We start from the raw sequence: 8,148 nt of genomic DNA on the forward strand, positions 1-8,148 counted from the left end.
AAAGGGATCAGAGAGGATTGGAGTGAAAAAGGAACTATTTAATCTATTTTATTTTATTTTATTTATTTTTTTTTTTTTTGTGGTTTTTTGGGTCACACCCGGCAGTGCTCAGGGGTTATTTCTGGCTCCAGGCTCAGAAATTGCTCCTGGCAGGCACAGGGGACCATATGGGGCGCCGGGGATTCGAACCGATGACTTCCTGCATGAAAGGCAAACGTCTTACCTCCATGCTATCTCTCCGGCCCCTATTTAATCTATTTTTAAGATATTATTTTACTTAGTTTCTTTATTTATATGTTAGTTTTTTTTGAGTCAGTTATGCATAGGGTATACTCCTGGTTCTTTGCTCAGGATACCTTCTGGCTGTGCTTCGGCCATACGTAGGGATCAAATCAAGGTTAGCCGTGTATACAAGTATCTAACACACTCTATTTCTCTGGCCCAGTTCACTTCTTCTTGTTGTGGTTGTTTTGGGCTCACATCCAGTGGTGCTTAGAGGTTACTACTGGCTCTGCACTCAATAATTACTCCTTGCAGTGCTCTGGGGACCACTAGGTTGGCCATGTGAAAGGCAGGTGCCCTATCCACTGTATTATCTCTAGCTCCACTTCATTTTTTTCACTTCATTTCTTTTAAGCTCATTAAATAAAATTAAAATCTCCTTTAAAATGTTAGAAATTGGGGGTCGGAGTGTGACTCTAGCAGTAAGAGCATCTGCCTTGCACACACTAGCATAGACCAAACGTAGTTCAATCCCCCTGCATCTCATATGGTCCCCCAAGGCCAGGAGCAATTTCTTTTTTCTTTTTTTACTTTCCTTCCCTTTTTCCCTTTCCCCTTTCCTTTCCCCCTTCCCTCTTTCCCTCTTTCCTTCCCTCCTTCCCTCTTCCCTTCCCTCCCTCCCTCCCTCCCCTTCTCTCCTTCCCTCTTCCCTCCCTCCCTTCCCTCTTCCCTTCCCCTCCTCCCTCCCTTCCCCTTCCCTCCTTCCTCCTTCTCCCCTCCTTCCCTCCTTCCCTCCCCCTTCCCTCCCCCTTCCCTCCTTCCCTCCCTCCCTCCCTCCCTCCCTCCCTCCCTCCCTTCCTTCCTTTCCTTCCTTCCTTCCTTCCTTCCTTCCTTCCTTCCTTCCTTCCTTCCTTTCCTTCCTTCCTTCCTTCCTTCCTTCCTTCCTTCCTTCCTTCCGTCTGTTTTTGGGTCACACCCAGCGGTGCTCAGGGGTTACTCCTGGCTCTACACTCAGAAATCGCTCCTGGCAGGCTCAGGGGACCATATAGGATGCTGGGATTCGAACCACCAGCCTTCTGCATGCAAGGCAAATGCCTTACCTCCATTACCATCCATGCTATCTCGAAATCTCTCCTGGCAGGCTCAGGGAATGATATGGGATGCTGGATTTGAATCAATGACCTTCTGCATGAAAGGCAAACACCCTACCTCCATGCTATCTCTCCAGCCCCCACGAGTGATTTCTGAACGCACAGCCAGGAGTAAACCCCTGAGAGTCACCGGGTGTGGCCCAAAAAACCAAAAAATAAAAAGTTAGGGGCCGGGCGGTGGCGCTAAAGGTAAGGTGCCTGCCTTGCCAGTGCTAGCCCTTGGACGGACCACGGTTCGATCCCCCGGTGTCCCATATGGTCCCCCCAAGCCAGGAGCAACTTCTGAGCGCATAGCAGGAGTAACCCCTGAGCATTACCGGGTGTGGCCCAAAAAAAAAAAAAAAAGTTAGATTAAAAAATTAATAATAAAATGGGGGCCCAGAGAAATAGCCTGGAGGTAAGGCATTTGCCTTGCATGCAGAAGGTAGGTGGTTTGAATCCCAGCATCCCAAATGGTTCCCAGAGCCTGCCAGGCTGCGATTTCTGAGCATAGAGCCAGGAGTAACTCTGAGCGCTGCCGGGTGTGACCCAAAAACCAAATAAATAAATAAATAATACAAATAAAATAAAAGATAAAATGTTAGAATTTTATAATTCAAAGACAACCAATTTCTGTAATTTTTTTTGGGGGGGGTTGGGTCTCTCCGGCCCTGACAACCCATTTCTGAAAAGAGATTTTTCATTTGCTTTTTGAGAAGTGCTTGATTTGATCACAGGACCAGAGCAATAACCCAGCAGTAGGGTGTGTTTGCCTTGCATGTTGCTGACCCAGGAACGACCCCAGCTTCTTATATAGTCCCCCAAACCAGGAGCGATTTCTGAGCACATAGCTAGGAGTAACCCCTGAGCGTCACCGGGTGTGACCCAAAAAAACAAAAAAAGAGGGGAGCAGGAGGTAAGGTACTTTCCACAGCTGTGACCCCTGAGCAAGAGCCAGTAATGAACACATAGGACAAATGGGGATTTGAATATGAGTCTAGGATTCAGGTGGGAGATCTAGTCAAGAAATATTAATTTGGTAGCTATTAGTATGTAAGTCATATAAAGTTACCAATGAAATGAGAATAATTAGTAAGGAGAAGAATTCCAAAGAATGATAGTGAGGGAGACAGGAATAAAGAACAAAAGAAATTCAGATGATGCCACTAATAAGATGAAAGAAAAGTGGGACAATCAGTGTCCTGGAAACCAAGTGAAGAGAATATTTTAAAGGAAAGGAGAGTAATTGTGTCAGAATGCTTCTGGGTGATCAAGCATGATTGAAAAGAATTGAAATGTGATGATCATTAGTATCTCATGGGAGTTGGTTCAGAGAATGGGAGAACACAAGCTAAAGACAAGTTATTGATGACACTTAATATTTTTTCTATAGGGTCAGAATCATAGTACAATGGGTAGGGTACTTGCCTTGCATGTGGCCACCCAGATTTGATCCCTGGCAGCACATCTGGTCCCTCTGATCACTGACAGGAGTAATTCCCCGAACGTAGAACCACAAGTAATCCCTGTACATTCCCAGGTGCAGTCCCAAACCAACTAAATACATATTAAAAATTAAGTTCATAGTAAACAAAAAGGTTTTTTTTCTATGTAAAGAAGAAAAAGAAAGGGCCAGAGAGATGAAACAGGGGTTAAGACATAGCCTCTATCATCATTCTTTTTTGTTTGTTTGTTTTTTGTCTTTTTTAGGTCACACTCAGCAGCCCTCAGGGGTTACTCCTGGCTCTGAGCTCAGAAATAGCTTCTGGCAGGCTCAGTGGACCATATGAGATTCCAGGATTCGGAACCACTGGTCCTTCTGCATGTAAGGCAAATGCCCTACCTCCATGCTATCTTTCCGGCCCCTCTATCATCATTCTTGTCTTGATTGTACTGTAGTATATAGGAACAAAAGGAAAAAATAGGTATGATGGTTGAAAAGGGGGAAAATTGTTATTATAAATAAATGAAATGACTTTATATAGACAACCCAAGAATCCACAGATAATGTATGAAATTTAATAAGAGTTTTTTGTTTTGTTTTGGGGTCACTCTTGGCAGTCTCACTCCTGGTTCTGCGCTCAGAAATCATTCTTGATGGGTTCAGGGGACCATTCTGGTGATGCTGGGGATGGATCCCAGGTTGATCACTTGCAAGGCAAGCACCCTACCTACTGTGCTGTTGCTCTGGACCCAAAATTTAATAAGAGTTTATAAAATTACTAGGTTAAGATATTTGTAAAGTAGTAAAAAACCACCTAAATAATATGAAAGGAAAATAATATGGCATAATTAATAATAATTGATTAATGAAAAATAATATGAAAGGGAAAATATTATACCTAAATAATATAAAAAGAAAAGATGCATTTAGTATAGTTATTCAAAGTAATAGTTAAAGAATCTAATAAAAAACATGCAAGCTCTTTATGGTGAGAAGCACAAATATTATTAATTAATGAAATTCAGGGAGCTGGAGCAGTGGAGCAAGTAGTAGGGTGTCTGCCTTGCAAGCGTTAACCTAGGACAGACTGCTGTTCAATCCCCTGGCATCCCATATGGTACCCCAAGTCAGGAACGATTTCTGAGTGCATAGCCAGGAGTAACCCCTTATCATCACCAGAGTGTCGGCCTCCCCCACAAAAAATAAATAAAAATGAATTCGAAGACTGGTTTAGTGTAGAGCATTTGCATTGCAATGAGAGACAGAGAATGAAAAACTACCCAAAATGAACAAAAAGGATGTATTTATTATTTATTTATTTATTTCTTTATTTATTTATGGATTTGGGGCCACACCCATTGGTGTTCAGGCTTACTCCTGCTCTGGCAAATGTCCTACATCCTATATTATCCTCTATTCCCTCAAGAATGCTCAGGACTTACTCTTGGCTCTGTGCTCAAGAGAGCACTAGTGCACTGTTTGGGGGACCATATACAGTGCTGGAGATCCAGCTGTAATCAAACATACAAACAAGTGTTTATCCACCTTATTATATCTCCAGTTCATTAGAGAAACATTGTAATTAAATTAAAAGTACTTCTGGGCCGGTGATAGGTGGCGCTAGAGGTAAGGTGTCTGCCTTGCAAGCGCTAGCCAAAGAAGGACCACGGTTCGATCCCCCCTGGCGTCCCATATGGTCCCCCCCAAGCCTGGGGCAATTTCTGAGCACCTTAGCCAGGAGTAACCCCTGAGCATCAAACGGGTGTGCCCCCCCCCCAAAAAAAAAGCACAGCCCGGGAATGGGGCCGGGGGGGGGGGGTGGCGCTAGAATTAAGGTGCCCTGCCTTGCCTGCGCTAGCCTTGGATGGACCGCAGTTCGATCCCCCCAGTGTCCCCATATGGTCCCCCAAGCCCAGGAGCACATAGCCAGGAGTAACCCCTGAGCGTCACTGGGTGTGGCCCAAAAAACAAAAACAAAAACAAAACAAAACAAAAAAAGTACTCTCTAAAGGAGCCGGAGAGATAGCACGGAGGTTTTGCCTTGCATGCAGAAGGACAGGACGATGGCTTCAATCCTGGCATCCCATCTGGCTTCCCCGACCTGTCAAGAGCAATTTCTGAATGAAGAGCCAGGAGTATCCCCTAAGTGCTGTGGGGTGTGAACCAAAACAAACAAACAAACAAACAAACAAATAAATAAATAAATCTGACAAGATAATGACTGTTGAGCTAGTATATTCCAGGTATTTCTACAGGTCTGTAAATCAAATAAATAAATAAATAAATAAATAAATAAATAAATAAATCTGACAAGATAATGACTGTTGAGCTAGTATATTCCAGGTATTTCTACAGGTCACAATTTAGGTCATATGGACATTTAAGGTAATTGCAACTTTTATATACCTTATGTTATTGTATTACTTTTTTTTTTTTTTGAGCCACACCTGGTGACATTCAGGGGTTACTCCTGGCTATTCGCTCAGAAATCGCTTGATCCCTCAATGTCCCATATGGTCCCCCAAGCCAGGAGCGATTTCTGAGCGCATATCCAGGAGTAAACCCTGAGCGTCAGCGTGTGTGCCCCCTAAAAAAAAAAAAAGCAATAATTTCTCCTGGTTTGGGGAACCATATAGTACGCCGGGGGATTGAACTGCAGTCCGTCCTAGGTTAGTGCATGCAAGGCAAACTCCGCTGCCCCACAGGGCTGGCCCCTATTGTATTACTTAATTTTTATACTTTTTTTTTTTTTTTTTTTAAATATGGAACGCTTCACGAATTTGCGTGTCAACCTTGCGCAGGGGCCATGCTAATCTTCTCTGTATCGTTCCAATTTTAGTATATGTGCTGCCGAAGCGAGCACTTAATTTTTATACTTATCCAATTAAAACATACCACTTTTCCTGGGGCCAGAGAGATAGTACAGCGGTAGGGCGTTTGTCTTGCATGCCAATGACCCGGGACAGACCGGGGTTCTATCCCATTTGGTTCCCTGAGCCTGCCAGGAGCAACTTCTGAGTGCTTAGCCAGGAGTAACCCCTGAGCTCTGCCATGTGTCAAAACAAAACAAACGAAAAAACCAAAACCAACCAACCAAACAAAAAAAACATGCCACTTTCCACGCTCATTATTTTGAATTTACAATTTATTTGAAATAATTATGAAATTATTTAAATAATTAAAATTTTGCCTTTTAAGTTCAAAGTTTTAAAAATAAAATAATAATCTTTCACAATATTAAATAAAATGCTATGCAATTTTATGTTTCTTCATGACACTGGGTCATTAGGAATGTAAATTACTTATTATAACTATAATTTATATGCAAGTAGCTTTTTCCATGTATGAATCTGGGGACTACTTAACTGGCTAATGTAATTTGCATTTCCTTTCCCTTTTTCTTTCTTCTTCTCCTTTCTTTCTTTCCTTTCTTTCTTTTTTCTTTCTTTCTTTTCTTTCTCTTCTTTCTTTTTCTCTTTCTTTCTTCTTTCTTTCTTTTTTCTTTCTTTCTTTCTTTCTTTCTTTCTTTCTTTCCTTTCCTTTCTTTCTTTCTTTCTTTCTTTCTTTCTTTCTCTTCTTTCCTTCTTTCTTCTTTCTTTCTTTCTTTCTTTCTTTCTATCTTTCTTTCTTTCTTTCTTTCTTTCTTTCTTTCTTTCTTTCTTTCTTGCTTGCTTTCTTGCTTTCTTGTTTCTAGCTTTCTTGCTTTCTTGCTTTCTGCTCTTCTTGCTTTCTTTCTTTCTTGCTTTCTTTCTTTCTTTCCTTTCTTTCTTTCTTTCATTCTTTCTTTCCTTTCTTTCTTTCTTTCTTTCTTTCTTTCTTTCTTTCTTTCTTTCTTTCTTTCTCTTCTTTCTTTCTTTCTTTCTTTCTTTCTTTCTTTCTTTCTTTTTTTTTTCTTTCTTGTTGATGAGGGAGAGTTTGATTTGAGAGGTGCTCAAAACTGTGCATGAGGGACCATATTTGATCCTGGGTATTTGATACTGTTAGCCTTGTGCAAGGCAAGCTCATTCTTCTCCTATACCTATGCCTCTATTTCAAGGTGATTTAATTCTCATTGTCAAATGGGAACATTAAAAACACTATTGCGGGGCCGGGTAGGTGGCGCTGGAGGTAAGGTGTCTGCCTTGCAAGCGCTAGCCAAGGAAGGGACCCGGCGGGTTCGATCCCCCGGCGTCCCATATGGTCCCCCCAAGCCAGGGGCGATTTCTGAGCACATAGCCAGGAGTAACCCCTGAGCATCAAACGGGTGTGGCCCAAAAACCAAAAAAAAAAAAAACAAAAAAACACTATTGCAGCTGACTTAAAACCAATAGATCTCCATTGTCCAGAGGATAAAATACAAACAGTTAAAATCATCACCAGTGGGACTGGAGTGATAATACAGTGGGTAAGGCATTTGTCTTGCACGGGGCAGAGTTGGTCACCAGCATCCCATATGGTCTCCTGAGCTCCGCCAAAAGTATTCCTGAGTACAGAGCCAAAACTAAGCTCTAAGCATTGCTGGGTGCGGCCCAAACAACACAAAAAAATCCAAAACAACCCCCCCAAAACCCCAAATAAACCAAAACTAAAAACCAGACTTCCCAAATAATCTTTAATGTATTCTTATTTACCTAGTTTCAATAAGCTCCCTTATTTACTTATATCCTATATGCTTAAAATATATTCTATTTTTCCACAGAGGCCGGAGAGATAGCTTGGAGGTAGGGCATTTGTCTTACATACTGAAAGATGGTGGTTCGAATCCCGGCATCCCATATGGTCCCCTGAGCCTGCCAGGAGTGATTTCTGAGCATAGAGCCAGGAGCAACCCCTGGGTGAGACCCAAAAACCAATATATATATATTCTATTTTCCTGGTTGGGCTCTACTAAGAGACCCACCTCTTCCAAGTTATTTTTAATCCTTTTTTTTTAAATTTTGGGCAACTCTTTCTAGAGCAACACTTAGATAATCCTGTGTATCTGTAATATCTTAGCACAGTGTTTTTATTTTTATTTATTTTATTTTTTTATTTTTTATTTTTTTGGTTTTTGGGTCACACCTGGCAGTGCTCAGGGGTTACTCCTGGCTCTCCACTCAGAAATTGCTCCTGGCAGACTTAGGGGACCATATGGGATGCCGGGATTCGAACCATTGACTTTCTGCATGCAAGGCAAGCACCTTACCTCCATGCTATCTCTCTGGCCCCAAGCACAGTGTTATTAAACACTATCCAGAAGAGTTTTAGTAAGGATGTAGGTAAATGATGAATGGGTGTATTTCCTTTTAGTACACACCAAAATTTAGTCTGAGAGAGAACCTATCTTTTTGTAATGAATTGTGTGGGTTCCTTTTGGTGAGGCATATTTGCAGG

The 8,148-nt window shown here is 41.9% G+C and overlaps 1 non-coding gene across 1 annotated transcript; it reads right to left on the bottom strand.

Annotated features, from left to right (window-relative positions):
- Positions 1–5,552: 5,552 nt before the first annotated feature.
- On the bottom strand, positions 5,553–5,659 carry LOC125996872 (U6 spliceosomal RNA). Its single transcript, XR_007491539.1, has one exon. It is a non-coding gene; the product is annotated as a U6 spliceosomal RNA (small nuclear RNA).
- Between the last annotated feature and the right edge of the window lie 2,489 nt (positions 5,660–8,148).

Source organism: Suncus etruscus, chromosome 1 (genome assembly GCF_024139225.1).
Source record: "Suncus etruscus isolate mSunEtr1 chromosome 1, mSunEtr1.pri.cur, whole genome shotgun sequence".
NCBI lineage: Eukaryota > Metazoa > Chordata > Mammalia > Eulipotyphla > Soricidae > Suncus > Suncus etruscus.